Source organism: Orycteropus afer, unplaced genomic scaffold (assembly GCF_000298275.1).
Source record: "Orycteropus afer afer isolate SDZICR_OR568_19922 unplaced genomic scaffold, OryAfe1.0 scaffold00240, whole genome shotgun sequence".
Classification (NCBI taxonomy): Eukaryota; Metazoa; Chordata; class Mammalia; order Tubulidentata; family Orycteropodidae; genus Orycteropus; species Orycteropus afer.
This window is the reverse complement of record NW_006921827.1, coordinates 4,995,520-5,014,441: the sequence shown is the minus strand read 5'-3', so window position 1 is coordinate 5,014,441 and position 18,922 is coordinate 4,995,520.

Sequence of the window (18,922 nt, the reverse complement as noted above, 5' to 3'; positions counted from 1 at the left end):
ACAAATTAATTAGGCTTTGGGGGTTTTCAGAAAAGGGGGCATTTTGCACTTTCCAGTTATACAGGTCTGATGTTGAAAACGGCCAGTACTGCCAGGTTCTGCTTCCGTCCTCACGGGGAGGGCCAACTGCTCTGAGAGGCAGCGCCTGGACAGCAGACGATGGAGCTTCAGCCTCCTGAGAGCCCCTCTGGCGCAGGCGGAGACCAGAGGCTGGGCCTGTAATGACGGGTAGCGTGCTTGAAGCATTCGCTCCATTCCCTCCCGACACTTGTGGAACCTGGAGAGGGTGGGGAGGTGGCAGAGGGGCAGAGGGAGGTAGAGACATGCTGCTTTCTAGATCCATCAGATCGAGGTCAACCTGACAATCAGGCAAAACTGGTGGAACAGCGGCTCGGGACCCAGGTCGTCTCGGCTTCTCCTTTTCGCTAGTCTCGAGTGAGGATGTTAATACCTTAATAGAGGGGTCGGGAAGAAAAGGTTTTAGCCATGGGGGCGGGTTAGTCACTATATCTTGCCACACTAAAATGTAAGGAAATTGGTCCGGTTGCCCACGGGGGCCTGGCACTTGGACTCAGTTGAAAACGGCTGCAATCACCTTTCCATCCAGTGAGCCTTCCGGCGGCCATCCCACTTCAAGAGAGGGCCATTCTGAAGAGCAAAAAGTTATTAGTTTATTTTTCTTAATTATCACAGACAAATTAGATCCTCTGGTTTTAAGCTCTGAAAAATGTTCAACCATCAGGGACAGAGGGGTAGTCTGTTTCTGTCCCATTTCAACCTCCTTCGAGGAAACACAGAACAAACAAGAAAAGACAGTGGCCACACAACCAAAACAGACAGCACAATTATCCCACACCCAGAAGAGATCTCGTTCCTGCACCACAGATTGGAGGGGCCTCTCCCCTTCCCTGAAGTGGGCTGCTCTTACCCAGAAAAAGCACCCACAGCCTGCCCGTGAGTGGAGAAAAGGCTCTTTTCCTCACTCATTCGGTGCGTCCGGCAAATTCCAGTCTTTCCTGATAGACTAGTGCCCTCATGCAAAAGGGCGTATCTAGTCCTGCCGGCCTTTCCTGAGACTTTCCTAATATCGCAGACGGCTTTCACTTGCTCCAAATCCTCCTTTCCCGGCCAATACACCAAATGTTGTGCCCAGGTTATGAAGGAGTTGTTTGGCGCGAGGAATTTGCCAACACGCGATAAAGCAAGTGCAACAAGGAAAGTTTATTAGCTAGTTCAGAACTAGGGTCCCTGCTCTCACCGACACAATGGGTTGAGCAAAAGACCCCGTGCTCTTTCATTATAATATATTTATAGAAGAATACAGGGTGGAGTAGATAATTGGTTTTTAGGACAGGGGTTTGGGAAGTTGGGGGCGGGTTGGAATCCCCCGGTTTCAAAGGTGAGTGAGATATTCTTCGGGGCCGGGAGGATCTCTTTGATATGTGCATACTCCCTGCGAAGAAATCCAGGAGGTAAGAGCCATTGGAGCCTTCAAAGGTGGGCGAGAGGCTTTTTGGAGCCATGCTGATAGAGGCTCTGAGGCATGGGATGTGTTAATCTCCATACTAAAGGCTTCTGGTTAAAAGATCTACCTGGAGGCATTAGGACTCAGCATGGGACGTGTCAATCTCCATACTAAAGGCTTCTGGTTAAAAGATCTCTCAGGCCCCACAACACCTTCTCTATAGACTGGTTCCTCCTGTTGTCCAAAGTACATGTGGCAAAGTCTGGCCATCCTCGCTGCTAATGAGCATTCTGGCTGTACTTCTTTCAAGACAAATTTGTTCTTTCTTCTGGCCACCCATGGTATTTAATGGCCTCTCTGTATCCATGAGTTCCACATCCAGGGATTCAATTGAAGACAGATAGAAAATATTCAGGGAAAAAAAAAAAAAAAATCCAGAAAGTAAAATTTGAATTTGCCTGTGCCAAGCACTACACTAAATCTGCAGAATGAAGTGATATGTGGACATATGAATGAAGAGATAATGTAGCCTCTGGCCATTTCATAGCTTCTCAGTCTCTCTCCAACATTCCTTGTTTGAGCATTGTTCAGTGAGTATCTTGCTAGTTTTCTGCTTCAGTGCATCTTTGTTTCTCTGGGGAAAAAAAAAAAAAATGGCTCCTAAAAAGAAATTAAGTGGTCAAACCAATCCCTCAAAGGCTAAGAGGGAATATAAAGTGCTATTTACAAAACATTTACATTGTATTATATATTGTAATTAATCAAGAGATTATTTAAATTATACAGGAGGATATGTATAGGCTATTTGCATTTATTAAGCCATTTTATACAAAGGACTAGAGTATCTATTTATTTGGTACTGCAGGGGTCCTGGAAATAAACCCTAGCAGACATTGAGGGACATCTATATTCAATATTCCTGCCAACACTGTAATTCAAAGGCACTAATAGTGCCTAAGGCACTTGACTGGTAACCAGAAGTCTGGTCTTTCAAACTCACGAGTCACTCCTCGGAAGGAAGCTTGAGCAATCTACTTCCATAGTGATATTGCCTCAGCAACCCAAGGAGGGGTTGCTATGAGTCGGGGTTGACTCAATGACATATAACAACAATACTTTTTCAGTCTTCTTTATTCATTATCCAGCTTTTCTATGCATATGAGGCAATTAAAAGTACCATGGCTTGAGTCAGATGCACTTTAGTCCTCAAGGTGACGTGTTTGCTTTTATAACACTTTAAATGGGTTTTTTGCAATAGATTTTCTCAATGCACTACATTGCTTGATTTCTTAACTTCTGCTTCCATGGGTGTTGATTGTGGATCCAAGTAAAATAAAATTCTTGACAATTTCATTCTTGCCTCCACTTATCATGACGTGGCTTATTGGTTCATTTGTAAGAATTTTTTTTCCCTTGTATTAAGGCGCAATCCATATTGAAGATAGTAGTCTTTGATCTTCATCAGTAAGTACTTCAAGTCTTCTTTGCTTTCAGCAAACAAGGTTATGTCATCTACATATAACAGGTTATTAATGAGTCTTCCTCCAATCTTAATGCTGCATTCTTCTTCAAATGGAGACTAGAAATTCTAGAGCCAAATAAAAGGAGCCTTGGTCATACATTGGTTAAGGACTTAGCTGCTAATTGAAAGGTTAGCAGTTCAAACTCAGCAGTGGCTCCACAGGAGAAAGATGTGGCAGTCTGCTTCAGTAAAAGATTGAAATCTTGGAATGCCTATGGGGAAAACTACTCTGTTCTATAAATTGATGGCAAAGAATAAGAACCAAATATCAGACATATGTCTGGGATAGATGGCTTGAAAGGCACAAAGCAAGTGATCCCAGTGGCTCTTGGAAATGTCCACATCCCTTCTCAAGACCTCCTCACCTTCTTCAATTAAACAATGCCCACTGCCAATAAACACCTTCACAGTGGATGGAGAAAAGATTGAAGTTGCCAAGGATTTTATATTATTTGGTTCTACAATCAACAGCAATGGAAGCAGCAGTCAAGACATCAGACAACATATTGCATTGGACAAAACTACTGCAAAAGACCTCTTTAAAGTGATGAATATCAAAGATGTTTCCTTGAAGACTAAGGTGCACCTAACCTCTTTATGCATGTGAGAGGTGGACAATGAATAAGGAAGACTGAAGAAGAGTTGATGCTTTTGAGTTGCAGTGTTGGAGAAGAGTGCTAAGAGTACCATGGTGTGCTAAAAGGACTAACTAATTGGTCCTGGAAGAAGTGTAGCTGGAAGGCTCCTTGGAAGCGAGAATGGCCAGACTTCGTCTCATCTACTTTGGTCATGTTGTCAGAAGGAACCATTCCCTGGAGAAGGATATCATGCTTGGTAAAGCAGAGGGTCAACAATGAAGGGGAAGGCCCTAAATGAGATGAATAGATATGATAGGCTCAGGTATAGCCAAGATTGTGAGGCTGGTACAAGACCTGGCACTGTTTCATTCTGATGTACATAGGGTCACTATGAATTGGAGATGACATCACCACACTTAAAAACAACAACTGCCTGAGGGTACTGGGATTTAGGGCAATAGGACACCTCTTGGAAAATTGTGACCTCAGATAAGTCATTTCTCCTTCTGAGCCTTAACTGTCTGCTCAATAAAATGAAGATATTGTTTGTTACAGTGGCAGAGAGATCAAAGCTTAGCAGACAAACCTTATACCATGTATAGTGAGACAAGCCATTAAAGAACATTTCTACATAACATATACCACCTTGTTCCCTCCAAAGCCCTCCACACTGGGAGCCTCATATTCATCAATGATATCAATGATATTATCCTACTCTTTCTTGTCCATATGTCTTATCTCCAACTCCCTTGTAACTATTTTAGGACAGGAATCATGTTCTTTACTCCTTGCTCACCCTAAAACTTAACAAAGGAGAAAAAACAGTTCCCCTTGTCCACTTCTACCCAAAATATTTAGTAAAATGTTTGAGAGATATAAAATGAGCATTAAGTATAACCTAGATGCATTATTTAGGAACAAGGGGTTGAGTCTGGTTACATAATTCTTTTTAATATTAATAGAAATATTAAAATATTGAATGAGGAACCTTAAAAGATTTCTTGTCATATATCAGTAGTGAAAGGTAAGGAGGGCAAGAAGATGCTGAAACGTGGGTGTGTCTCAGATGCTAAGGCCAGGGTCAAGCAGTCAAACAGCCTCAATCACCAAGGATTTTTAGTGACTTCACAAAGTCACACCCTTGGAAGGTTAAAAATCCCCCATATTTTCACACTGACTTCTACCCACAAAAAAATAAGTCAAGAAGCTATAGAATTATAGCTCCCATCATCCTTCAACTTTCAGCCTGACTTCCACCATTTTACAAGTGAGGTAGCTGAGGACTTGTCAGGTTAAATGACTTGCAAAGATCATGTGGCCTATCAGTGGTTGAGGGGGTACTAGAGTCTCTAGTATAACCTCATGACTCTTTTGAAAGTATAGCTCAGATATTTGATCACAGGGAAGCTATGTGGAACTGGGAAAACAATGTCATCAGTCATAGCTTTTGTCTAAAATCTTCACCAGCACACTTGATGTAAATCAGCTTAACAGAGCTTCTTCAGGCATGGTTGTCACCCTGTCTGAATAGCATGAGGTGATGCTCAGAAAAGGAAAACAAATGAGGAGTTTCTGGCTCAGTGCTGAGGAAAGTTGAAACCCACTCAACCTTCAGCTTTTCAGCATTGCTAGTGTATCCTTTTAACAGTGATTGCTTCAACAAGCATTGTTGAACTGCATTAAGTCAGGATCAATCCATCACACAGTTCTAAGCCTACAAATGCATGTTTCAGTGGATTTCAGAAATGACTCACTAAATCAATCTTTTCCCTCTAAAATGTACTGCTTGAAAAGAAAGGAATCAACCTTTTCCTGAGATGTACCCTCCATCTGAACCAAGAACTAATTTCCTTTTACATTGGTCATCTCTTTGATTTCTCTCCATATTGCCCCTTCGTTTTTTCAGTAAGAACCTCCATAACATGATGGAAAGGAAAATTCATCTTCCAACCAGGTGGTGACTCTGAATATGACCCCTGCCCCCACTATGAACCCTCTCTCTACTCATTACAGTTGTATCTAGAGAACAATTTTGGCAATGACTGGAAGAATTGAGGGTGAGAAGAGAAAATGGGTTTAACATGGAAAGCAGAAGAGAAGTAACATTTACAGAATTTAGCCTTGGGAACACTAATAGAAGCAGAGTCAACGAACTCCAAGGCCTTGATTTTGCATTCCAGTAAATGAAGAAGGAAAAGGCCAGATATGGATAAGGTGGCTGATGAGGGAACACGGTCAGAAAGTCCCTTCACTGTGCTCTGATGTGCCCTAACAAGGAATTATCATGGGAAGGGTGTAGCTAAAACATCTTCAGCATGCATTGAAGTTTCTCCCTAGCTAAGACTGGCTAAGTAGACTTAAAGAACTTACCCAGTATTCTCTCTGTCTAAAGCAACCTAGCAACTCTGTACTTGTGTACCAGAATTGGACAGTAACAGCTGTAATTGTTTAATAGAACAAAACACTCACCTCAGGGTACAAGCAGAAAACAACTCTATTCTTTCACTATTCATTCAAATCTCATCAACAACTCCTTCTTTCCTACCTCTCAGATGGAATCTCTTGAAGATACCTTAATTTTTTTCACTCCATTTTAGGCACAAAACAGGGTTGCAGTTTAGAAATAATTGTCCAATCAAAAAAAAAAAAAAAAACTAACTTGTATGTAATTTAGTTTCCCATCTTTCCTCAGTGTGTTACTTTTTTTAGGAAAAGAAGCCTATTAGGTTGGTTCTCTTTTCCCAAATTTACCCTTCCATTCTTCTTCCCTCAGCCCAAAGCCAAGATTTCCGGCCCATCCAGAATTGGGTCTAAGGGAGTAGGGTTTAGAGGGAAAGATACAGTCTTAACATGACTGGTTCTTTTGTACCTTGATATTTGGTGAATGTTAACCCATCTCTCTTTCTCACGAGGACTGGGAAGGTGACTCATGGACCCCTTCTGGTGACCTCAAGTTGAGGTTACCTAGATGTGGGTGATAGCTCCTCCAGCTGGCCCCCCTGACTCTCTCAGTTCCTGGGTCCCTGACAGCCTCCAATGTAGATCCAATATAATCATATCCATGTGGGCTTCCTGGGCAGAGTCCATAACACACTTCCTTCAACACTATCATTATAGATCCACATACCCCACAGAATAACTCAGACACCTTCAACTTGTTCTTAAAGGAGGACTATAGACAATTGGCTTATGGTGTAGCCATTTTTTTTTCCCCCACTCATTGCTGCCATACACAAAGCTCCATCCACCTCCCCTAATCTTTAGATTTCTTCCATCCACCTCCTTTAATCTTCAGATTTCTAGGGAATGTGTCAGACATTTGTCCCTTATGTCCCTGAAGTCTCCATTGGAGTGTTCTAAATTCTGGGAGGAAATTTCTTAAAGATGCTCTACCTCAGCTTGAGACAAGGACAGCCTGACATGAAGCCACAACTCTCCAATAATCTTTTTCCTAAGGCATCCTCTTTTGTTTGGCCCCAATCTTTTGTGTATTCTTTAGGTCAGGGCACAAAACTTATTTTTGATCACTTCCTTTGTCAGTCATTCCTGGGTAATTTGGTACTCAGTCTGGAAAGTGGAGGTCCTATGATTTTGTTTTCCCCCTTTGGGTCTCAATAAAACTGAAAGACAAATATCCCATTCTGATACCTGGTTAAACAATCATGTACAGCTCTGAGATGGAATGGATCTTTTTCTCAAGCTAACATGGGAATGAAAAGGAAAATGTCTTATATAACCCACTCCCTTCACTTGCACTTGAAAGTTCTTGCCTTTGAAAGGGTCATAGACACTATTATTTTAAACCTCATAATTACAGATGTCACAAGATAGCCTCTGGGATCTAATGTTTTTGGGTCCCCCCCCCCCGTTTTCTCAGCTTTGATTACTAAGGACCACAGTTGAGGACAAAAGTATCAAGCAACCTATGTACTCAGTGAAAAGAACTTCCATTTGTTGTAGCTAACCACACCATATCTTGTCAACCATCTCTCTGTCTCTCACTCTCTCTGTCTCTCTTACACACACACACACACACACACACACACGGCTTAGTAAATGGCACCTTATTAGTTGAACTGGCACTACAAGCACCAGGAAGGAGAGGGTGGTTGGGAGGATACAGTGTTCATGGCAAGAGACCATTTTTGCCCTGGCATCTTCCCAAAGCCAAGTAAGACAGACTTCAATAGAATTTTCCCCTGTCTCCACCATAGAGGTTGCAAAAGCTAAACATTCACTGTCTGGCTTCTTCTATAGTGAGAGATAACCACAAAACTCAACTCCAGCAAGGAAGACTTAAGTGGAAATCAGATGGTTCCAGCCTTCCCTCTTCTTCTTTGTCTAGAATGTAGAACATGATACAGTACAACCTGCAAAAGTTGGAACCTGTCAGAGAAGGAAAACACAGATATTTTCCAGTACTCAAGCAATGGAAAAGTGGTAACACTACACCCTGTCAAAGGCAGAAAACTTGTGAGACCCAAATAAACAAGTCAGTCCCATCAAGTTTCAGCTCTCACAGATTTCACTATAGCTGAAGCTGTGGCAACCACCTTGAAGGGAAAGCTAAAGAGACTGGCACAAGTGTTGGCCCTGACATGTCTGACTCACTAAACCAATTCCAACAACCAATTACCCCAGATAGGAAGAGAGTTCGGTGGGTGAGAGCCAGCTCTGGGGTTAATTTAACCAGCTCTGGGGTTAAATTTATGGGGGCAGATCCTGGTTCCACTTCTTAATAGATCACTTACCCTTCCTGTGCCTCACTTTCCTGTCTATCATCATGACAATTATATGATTAAATGCAAGCAAATACCAGCACACAAAAAGAACTCAACAAACTTTAGCTATGCTATTCTTCTAACTAAAAGTTGGTGTCAATTCCTTACAGAGAAGGAAATGCAACATTAATATAATCTTTTACCAAAAGACATGGTACAGAAACTTAAGTCTTACAGACCTGCCCATGGACAGAGTTGAGGGAACAGTGAATGAATCATAGAAGTCTTCCCCACCGCCATCTGCTGGGAGAGGGGAGGTTTCCTATCTGCAGCAGCATGAGCAGGGTGTTCTCTTTCCCACCCATAGCCCTATGCTGAGCATACTGCCCTGACCTCCCATGTGCCACACAGACCACTGTCAGGGTCCCTGAAGACCTTCTTTTATTTTGTTCCAACCATAAATTGCATACTTACAGGACTTGGATGAGACAGCTCCTAAGAGACAATAAACCAAATAGCTATGCTTAATTTTGTTGAACTGGTGAGCATATTGCTCAGCTCAGGACATGAGTGTTCTTAATATGTATTATTCCAAAAATAGGACCAAGAAAACACAGGCTAAGTGATTGCCCTAAGTATTAAGGGTCATTAGAAAGAGTGTGTCACTTAGACACTCTTTCTATTTATGTGTTGCCAAAAAAAAGAGTCATAAGGATATAAGAACATGATGTCAGAGACAAAATGGGCAGCAAAGGAGGATGAGTGAAAAATCTAATTTTGGCCATTACCATGACACCTTATTATCATCCACTTTTGGTAGATTTACCTGTAGTTCTCTAGAAATGTTTTCTACCCTGACATCTGAAGCTGAGTTCTCCTGGGATAGACAATGAGTATGATGGGATGTTAGTGGATGTTGAGCCGGAGCACTTACCTGTGATAGTAGGGGATATGGAGGAAGAGAAGGTGGAGCAGAGGCTTAGAGTGGGAACCAGCATGACAAGTGATCCTCCAGAAAAGAGGACAGCCTGGCACTTCTAGAAGGAACAGGTTTTGTGTCAGGAGAAATAAGGTTGGGCAGTTGGACAGATGGGGAGGGCCATGTGAAAACAAGCAATAAATTATAATAAACATTTTTCAAAGAAAGAGGAAGATAGCCTGACATTTTGAGTACTTGTCATGTGGCCACTGGGATTTCTAACATTTTTCTATGAGTCTAAAAAGATGGTCAGGATTGTTATGTCTGTGTAAGCATACTGGGAACATTCCCACAACTCCAAACCAATAAGCTGAATTTCCAGCAACAGCAGAGAGCTGTTACTTTGCATTAGTTTAGAAAAATGTATACACACTGCTGTGGAGTTGGATGCGACTCATAGTGACCCTTGCTTGGGTTTCTAAGGTGGTATCACTACGGAAGTAGATTGCCCAACCTTCCTTCCAGGGAGTGGCTGGTGGGTTTGAACAGCCAACCTTCTGGTAAGCAGTCAAATGCCTTAGGCACTACGTCATCAGAGCTCCCAGAGAAATGTGTATGTATCTCTCAATCATCCTGTGGAATAGTGTGACCCAAATTCTTCTTGGTTTTAGTATTGCAAAACTTTCCTTTTCTTACCAAAAATTTAACACGTACTCACTTTATCTCAAGCCCTGTCTTTTGGAAGGGCAAGAGTGTTTCAGGTAAGAAAATAAAGATGCTACTACTAGGACTGCTCATGGAGGAGTAGGATGTGCTGGGGCCTCACCTGATTTATCTTCAGTAATAGCTTCTAGAAGAAGAGAGACAATGATGAGAACAAATTGCATCGTATGTAATGTTTTGCTTCAAAGAATGCTTTGGCTCATTTTCCTGCTGCTTGTACATGCTGCAAATGAGAAAGTACCTAGCTGACAACTTTCTTTCTGATTTATAGGAAAGGTCATTTAATCTCAAGTAAGCATTTTGCTAAATATTAAGCTCTTGCATCATCCCTACTTCTTTCCCTACTTCCTTTGTGCTTTCTCAGTGTAACTGGAAATTGTGATCTACAGTACCAGAGCAAATAGAACGGAAGTGTTCTAATGACTATTGCTCAAGGTGATTTTCAGCTGTGAATATGCAAATTTTCAGAGGAGTAATTTAGGTCACAAATCTATGACTTCCATAATTACTTTTAATATAAATATAGCAACACAATGTATTTATTATACATGTAGCTAGAATATTCATGGACTCAAACAGTAAATACTAATTTATCAATGGTATTTTCATCTAAAGTTAATGGCATTGCTTAAAAAGGAGACTGGATTCTCCAAAATACAACAATATTAGGGAAATACAATCTCTTTTCCCTCATTTGTTTATTTCTAGATTTTAGATTGTTTTGTATAATACTAGCTGAACTTCAAAAAAAAAAAAAAAAGCCACCTAGAATTATTACATAGAAATACATTTCAAAGTATATTTTTAATGTAAATAATGATCTATTTCACATTTCAAGTACACATTGACATCTTTTGCTATTACCAGAGACCCCAAGGATAGAAAATAACTGTATCAAAACAATTATCTCCCTTAGACATAAAAAAGAAAAATAAAAAATCACCACTATCACAAATACCAGAAAATACATGAACAGATACAGATATTTATATCTCAAGTAAAGGTACATAATCAGGAAGCCAGAGCATACACAAAACAACAAAGGAAAATCCTTGTGCTTGTTCTCAAAAAATTTTGCTGCAGTGTCCAGAATCTAACACTATAATACTTTCTATATGAACATAGTATATCACACCTGCCAAGAGATCAAGGTCGAAGCAGAAGTCACTGGTGATTGTTGCTGTTGTGTAATTCTTTGCCCAGTAGCAAAGTAGTCAAAGAGTGTGTCCCTGTGATGAGAACTTGGAGGAAGAGGTCTGGCAACATTTTCTGGCAGATGTACCTGTCACAGTCACAAGTACAGACACCAGACCTGTCCAGAAAATTAGATCTCACTGCCCTCAAGTCAGATCCAACTCATAGCTACCCCTCCTTGGGTTTCCAAGGTGGTATCTCTACAGAAGTAGATTGTACAACCTTCCTTCCAAGGAGTGGCTGATGGGTTTGAACTGCCAGCCTTCTGGTTAGTAATCAAATGCCTTAAAAGGGCAAGTAAAACTAAGCTTGCCACAGAACCTGAGTAAAGCCTTAGACTGTCTGCAGCTCTATGCAATGCTATTATTTTTTCCTCTTCAGGTTCTAAGGACTTATTTTCAATTCAAATGACTATGCTCAGAATTTAATTGAGCCCCTTCTAAAAGCCAAATTTCATGAGACACTGCATTCCAAGTCAATCCTTCACCCTATACTAATGTGTTCCTTCCCCTGCTTTCCCTTGAATTCCATCAAAGCAGTTCAGTTCTGCAATTCTGTTAAGACCATTATTTGTCTTACATTTGACATATCCACTTGGCTAACCTGGGGGGGGGGACCTTCCCCGAGGGTACTCCTGCCTTCTATAATAAATTGCTTTAGATTTTCCCTTGATGTGTGCTCTGATATTTTGTTAATTGGGACCTCAGAAGATCTTGTGACTTCTGGGGTCCTTTTACCCTTCATAATAATTCAGTTGCTATGTATACTAGCAAATCTCTATAGATTTCCAAAAATGTGTTCGGTTTTAGCGTCTACTGAGCTATCCTAATTCTCTAGCACTTAAAAATTTGAGTTGTTCTCTAAGGGATCATCGTTTGTCATGATTAACTTGCTCTTCAGATAGTTTCCATGCTTCACATCTATTAGTTTACTCTTTCAGCCACAGAAGAGCCATCTTTTACTTTAGGTACCTAACAGTCATAGTAGTAAGATGTACCAAAGAACAGACTACAGCTTGTTTTGATATCTCTCTTTCCTGAGTGTGCAGCCTGGAGTTGAGGTTACATCTTGGTGAACTACATCTCCATAACATCTCCTGAGTTGTATGACAGTGGTCTTCAAACCAGACTACGAAAGCCACTGAGGGGAACGCAAAGAAATTATAAGGAGTATGTGGTCAATTTTTACACCCTAAATTATCCATGTACACATTTCTAAAACTGTTTTTCTAGAGAAAGTGCCTGAGGTCATGCTGTTCCCACCTTTTGCACAAGAGGAGGTCTTTCTTTCCTTGCTTTACAAAAGAAAGAGCTCCACAGAAAATCTTATGGTGCATATCTCCAGTGTCAACCTGGGTGGCCAAACAAAAGAACAAGATGAATGCCCTTTTAAACAAACCTTCTTAACAACCTCCCCTAATCCATTTCATTATGGGATTCATTCCCAATAAAATTTTACTTTCATGTATAATAATTAATCAAAATTTATAATAAATGCATGCATGGTATTTGACCCTTGCATGAGAATAATAATTATGCTGATAACTCAATCTAGAAGAAAAATATTCATATTTAGAACCTTAAAGAAAAAAAAATTATATTTAAATGTATATAGATATTTTTGTTCTATGTCACAATGAGTGGGAATCAACTCAACAGTAAATAAGAGAACAACAGAGAAGTACGATGAGATGAGAGATTTTCAAACACAATATGTGATATTTGAACGCATTTTTGAGAAGAAAGTGATATGGGAATTTCTAGGACAAGGAGAAGTGACGCAAGATTTCCTACTGCTAAAATAGAGCTTCATTATGCATTTCTGAAGCAGACAATAATAGGAATTAAATTACCATGGAATTCCTACTTGTTGTATACATTTAAAAGACTAATGTAAAAGTTTTAGTTTAAAGTGTCAATCATTATCAAATACTGGAAATAATGTTCTTTGGAACGTTGAAATTTAAAATGAAAAATTTTAAATGACACTTCAAAAACATGACTAAACCAAAAAAAAAAAAAAAATGACTAAACCAAAACCAAACTCACTGCCTGCTTGAACTTTCTAAGTTTCTCTTAGAAAGATCAGCACAAGGCCGGTCCCCATGAGGCAGAGGGTAAAGATGTCCCAAATGTCCAAACTACCATGCCACTCCATCATTTCAGACATTAACTCCTCCTCCTCTCAGTAATCACCCCATCTTAGGGTTCTGTATTTCTCTGTAACTCCTCACAGAACTCACAAACACCCAAGGGGTCATCTCACGTAGTGGTGGTGGAGGTTGGCAGGTTGTAAGTCCCAGGTCTGTAAGTAGGTTTGGAGAATCCTCCCCATCCTCAGGGTTTGACAAACCACAATCAGCAGATCAGATAACAGCTGCTGTCCCAAATTGAGGGGTGAGATGACAATGAGCCAAAATGCAGAACCAGAGCAAGAGGAAGGGGAATCATCCCAGAAGATTCATAGGTATACCCTCAAGGAAGCTAAGGGTGGTGATTTGAGTTATAGCCTCCATCAAGGCAGGACTCAAGATATATCCCACCTGGGCTGCTCCAAAAGAAATAACCTAAGTATATGGCTTTAGCAATCAGCAGCTATTCAGTTGCTCACAGCAAATCCCACCACAAGTTGACTGCCAGTCATTACAGGGAATGACTACTACCAGCTGCCCAGACAAGTTGACACATGGCATTAACTACCACACCACCTTAAACAGGCATGGATAACAGGATTTACAATACATCCCAACATGGAGGACAATGGCTAGAAGGGCCACATTAAACAATTCACCACACTGCTGTCAAGTCGGATCTGACTCATAGTGACCCCTCCTTGGGTTTCTGAAGCAGTATTACTGTGGAGGTAGATTGCCCAATCTTTCTTCCAAGGAGTGGGTGGTGGGTTTGAACTGCCAGCCTTCTGGTTAGCAGTCAAATGCCTATAAATTTGGCATTTTATTTATATGCCACCAGAGCTCCTCATTTTTAAAAAAACATGACTACTTAATCTGAATGCCATTGTTACATTATGTCTAATTGTGGTGCAGGAAGAGAGAGAGAGAGAGAACAAGCTCATGAGTATACTTGCAAGTACCCTGCAATGTGTTTGACAGACCATCTCTAGCACTCACTAAGAGAGTAAATTACTGTGGGCTTTTAGTCTAGACAGATTAAAAAATTTTGTCCATCAACTGAGGAATGGATAACCAAACTGTGGTACATACACACAATGGAATACTATGCAACCCTAAAGAATAATGTAGAATCTGAAAATCACTGCATAACATGGATGAACTTGAAGGATATTATGCTGAGTGAAATAAGTCAATTACAAAAGGACAAATATTGTATTAGTCTGATATTGTAAAAGTCAAGGAAAGGTTTATCTACGGAAGGAAATTTTCTTTGTTGGTTACCAGGGGTGGGAGGGGATGGTAGGAAACACTGTTAGATAGGTAGAAATAAGTATTGATTTGGGTGAAGAGAAGGGCAATGTACCAAATGTGAGTGATCAACATAGCAGTATTGAGGAAGAGGAAGACATATAGAGGTACATGGGAGGTGCAGACAACAAAGACGAACCCTTCTACACATTCAGTACAGCATTGTCAGTGAAGGCAAACACAGGTATACGGGTGGATAGATGGGTGAACAGGCTGAACCATTTAAAAAAATACCTTGAATATATTGGTTATGCCAAATAATCCAATATAAATATAAATAATTTGAAAAGGCCAACTTTAGTCAAATTCTGCTTATTACTTCCAGACCAATAATGTCAAAGTAACATAGTCACTATCAGTTCAGATCCTCAAAGTTCTTTACAGCCCACATGAAAGGAACCATGTTACAAGAACATAAAGCAGATCAAAGTATAGGTAAAACACCAAATTTATAGCTTAAGAAACTCTATGGGACAGTTCTACCTTGTCCTATATGCTTGCTATGAGTCAGAATCAACTTGATGGCACACAACAACAGAGGTTGAGTACCTAGGACTAGGGGTATCAGAAATTATGGAATTGAAAACTCATTAATTTCACTAATTATCATCCAGCTTACATTGCATTATGGAGGAGCAATCAGTTCTCCATAGAGTGGGGCTCAGGGGCTGCTTTTTGTTTGGAGGCAGCTCTATTTTAAGGCTGGTACCTGAAGTAGGTGGGCACAGAGGGGTTAGGAACAACTAAGGAAGATGAACTTGTCTGTCAATTTGTCATCCTGTGGTGGCTTAGGTGCTGCATGAGGCTGGAGGCTATGCCACTGGTGGTGCAAAATGCCAGCAGAGTTACCCATGGTAGACAGGTCTCAATGGAGTTCCAGGCTGAGACAAACTCAAAGGAAGAGGCCATCCACTTCTCACACAACAGGCCAGTGAAAACTTTATGAGTAGTAGTGAAATACTGGCTGACATATTACTGGAAAACATTATGAATAACCCTGAAACATTGTTTGATATAGTGCTGGAAGATGGGCCCACCAGGATGGTAGGCACTCAAAATTTGACTGGGAAAGAGCTGACTCCTTGGAGTAGAGATGACCTTAATGATCTGGATAAAGTAAAGCTTTCAGGACCTATAATGGCTGATGTGGTATGACTCAAAATGAGTAGAAACAGATGCAAACATCCATTAATAACTGGAACATGGAATGTACACAGTATGAATCTAGGAAAACTGGAAGTTGTCAAAAATCAAATGAAACATATAAAGATCAATATCCTAGGCATTAGTCACTGAAATGGATGGTTTTTGACCATTTTGAATCAGATAACCATATGATCTACTATCCCAGGAATGACAAATTAAAGAGGAATGATGTGGCATTTATCATCACAAAAATTGTTTCAAGATCTGTCCTGAAGCACAATGCTGTCAGTGATAGGATAACATCCATACACTTACAAGGAAGACCAGTTAATACTACTACTACTAAATTTATGCACCAACCATCAAAGCCAAAGATGAGGAAATTGAAGATTTCTACAAACTTCTGCAGTCTGCAATTGACCAAACATGCAATAAAGATGTTTTGATTATCACTGGTGACTGGAATGCAAAAGTTGGAAACAAAGAAGAGTCACTGATTCTTAGAAAATATGACCTTGGTGATAGAAATAACATTGGAGATCACATAATAGAATTTTACAAGACCAATGACTTATTCATTGCAAATACCTTTTTTGAAAAACATAAGCAACAACTATATATGTGGACTTCACCAGATGGAATACACAGGAATCACATTGACTACATCTGTGGCAAGAGGTGATGGAGAAGTTTAATATCTTCAGCCCAAACAAGCCAGAAACTGATTGTAGAACAGACCATCAATTGCTCATATGCACTTTCAAGGTCAAGTTGAAGACAAATAAAACAAGTCCACGGGAGCCCAAATATGACCTTGATAATATCCCCCCTGAATTTACATATGATTTAAAGAATAGATTTGATGCATTGAACACCAGTGAGGGAAAACTAGAAGAATTGTGGTATGACATCAAGAATATCATCCATGAAGAAAGCAAGAGGTCATTAAAAAGACAGGAAAAGAAGAAAAGACAAAAATGGTTGTCAAAAGAAACTCTGAAACTTGCCCTTGAGCAGAGAGCAGCTAAAGCAAATGGAAGAAATGACAAGATAAATAAGCTGAACAGAAGATTTCAAAGAGCAGCTTGAGGAGATAAAGCCAATTACTATAATGAAATATGCAAAGACCTGGAGTTAGAAGACCAGAAGGGAAGAACACACTTGGCATTTCTCAAGCTGAAAGAACTGAGGAAAAAAATTAATCCTCGACTTGCAATACTGAAAGATTCTATGGGCAAAATATTGAACATCAAAAGAAGATGGAAAGAATACACAGAATCACTATACCAAAAAGAATTATTTGATGTTCATCCATTTCAGGAGGTGGCATGTAATCAAGGACCAATGGTACTGAAGGAAGAAGTTGAAGCTGAACTGAAGGAATTGGAGAAGAACAAGACTCCAGGAACTGACGGAATATCCACTGAGATGTTTCAACAAAGGATGCTCCACTGTAGGAACTCACTTAGCTATGCCAAGAGATTTGTAAGACAGCTACTTGGCCAACTGACTGGAAGAGATCCATATTTGCACCCATTCCAAAGAAAAGTGATCCTACAGAATGTGGAAATTATCAAACAATATCATTAATATCACATGTAAGTAAAATCTTGCTGAAGATAATTCAAAAATGGTTGCAGAAGTATATTGACAGAGAACTTCTAGAAATACAAGCTGGATTCAGAAGAGGATGTTGAACAAGTGATATCATTGCTGATGTCAGATGGATCTTAGCTGTAAGCAAAGAATACCCGAAAGATGTTTAGTTATGTTTTATTGACTATACAAAAGCATTTGATTGTGTGGATCATAACAAGTTACGGATAACATTGAGAAGCACGGGAATTCCAGAATACTTGATTGTACTCATGAGGAACCTGTACACAGATCTGTTGTTTGAACAGAACAAGGAGATACTGCATGGTTCAAAATCCAGAAGGAGTGTGTCAAGGTTGTATCCTTTCACCATACTTATACAACTTGTATGCTGAGCAAATAGTCTGAGAAGCTAGACCATATAAAGAGAACATTGCATCAGGATTGGAGGAAGACTCACTAACATTCAGTGATATGCAGATGACAGAACTTTACTTGCTGAAAGTGAGGATGATTTGAAGCACTTACTGATTGTGGTAGTTAAATTTGTGTGTCAACTTGGCTGGGCCTGGGTGAGAGGCTGGGCAGCTGGATGTAGTGTTCCCCATGGTGAGACTGGTAATCAACTCCATGGTGGAATCTACTGTGAGCAGCTGAGTGGCTGTCTTAAGGATGTGGTATGCTTCCTATATGTAAAGAGAAGCCTTGGGGAACAGTCTTTAGCTTATGACACACTTGAATTGAATATAGCTGTATTGTTGCTTAGCAGCCTGCCATGCTCTGCTAACCTTGGGACTTTCAATGGACTTGAATTTATGGCCTGCCTTGTGGTTTTGTAATATCAGGACTTGTCAGCCTTGGGCTTGTCAACCTCAGCATCCAGCAGGTGTCTGAGTGAAAAAAGCCTCTAGTTTCAGTGGGCCGGGAGCAGGAGGCAGAGCTGAAGCCCAAGGTTGAGGGGCTTTTACCAAGCCCCTAGAGCCTGGCACTTTGAATTCAGACTTAGAGCCTCCAAACTGTGAGAGAATAAACTCCTGTTTGTTCAAGCCATCCTATTTGTGGTATACTCCTTTCAGAGCAGCACTAGGTAACCAAAACATAGATGAAGATTAAAGACTACAGTCTGCAGTATGGATTACACCTCAATATAAAGAAAACAAAAATCCTTACAACTGGTCCAATAAACAGCTTCACGATAAATGGAGAAAAGATTGAAGTTGTCAAGGACTTCATATTACTTGGTTCTACTATCAACACCAATGGAGGCAACAGTAGAGATATCAGATGACATATTGCATTGGGCAAATCAGCTAAAAAAAAAACCTCTTTCACAGAGGTGGGAAGATGGCGGACTAGATAGAAGGACTGCACAGACCCTCTTCAACAAAGAAAAGGGGAAACCAATTGACACAGATGCAGAAGTTAATCTTGGACCCCTGAGCCTTGAAGAGAAGGATACAGAAGTAGACTAAACCCCACCTAGCAAAAGAATTTGCGTGAAAATACCAAGAAAGATATACGGAGCTGCGGTCTGGCAGGGACCTGAGCGCCCCTGACAGCACAAACGACTTGGACATTCCCGAGTGGCGGTAGGACTTAAGAATTAACCTAAAAAT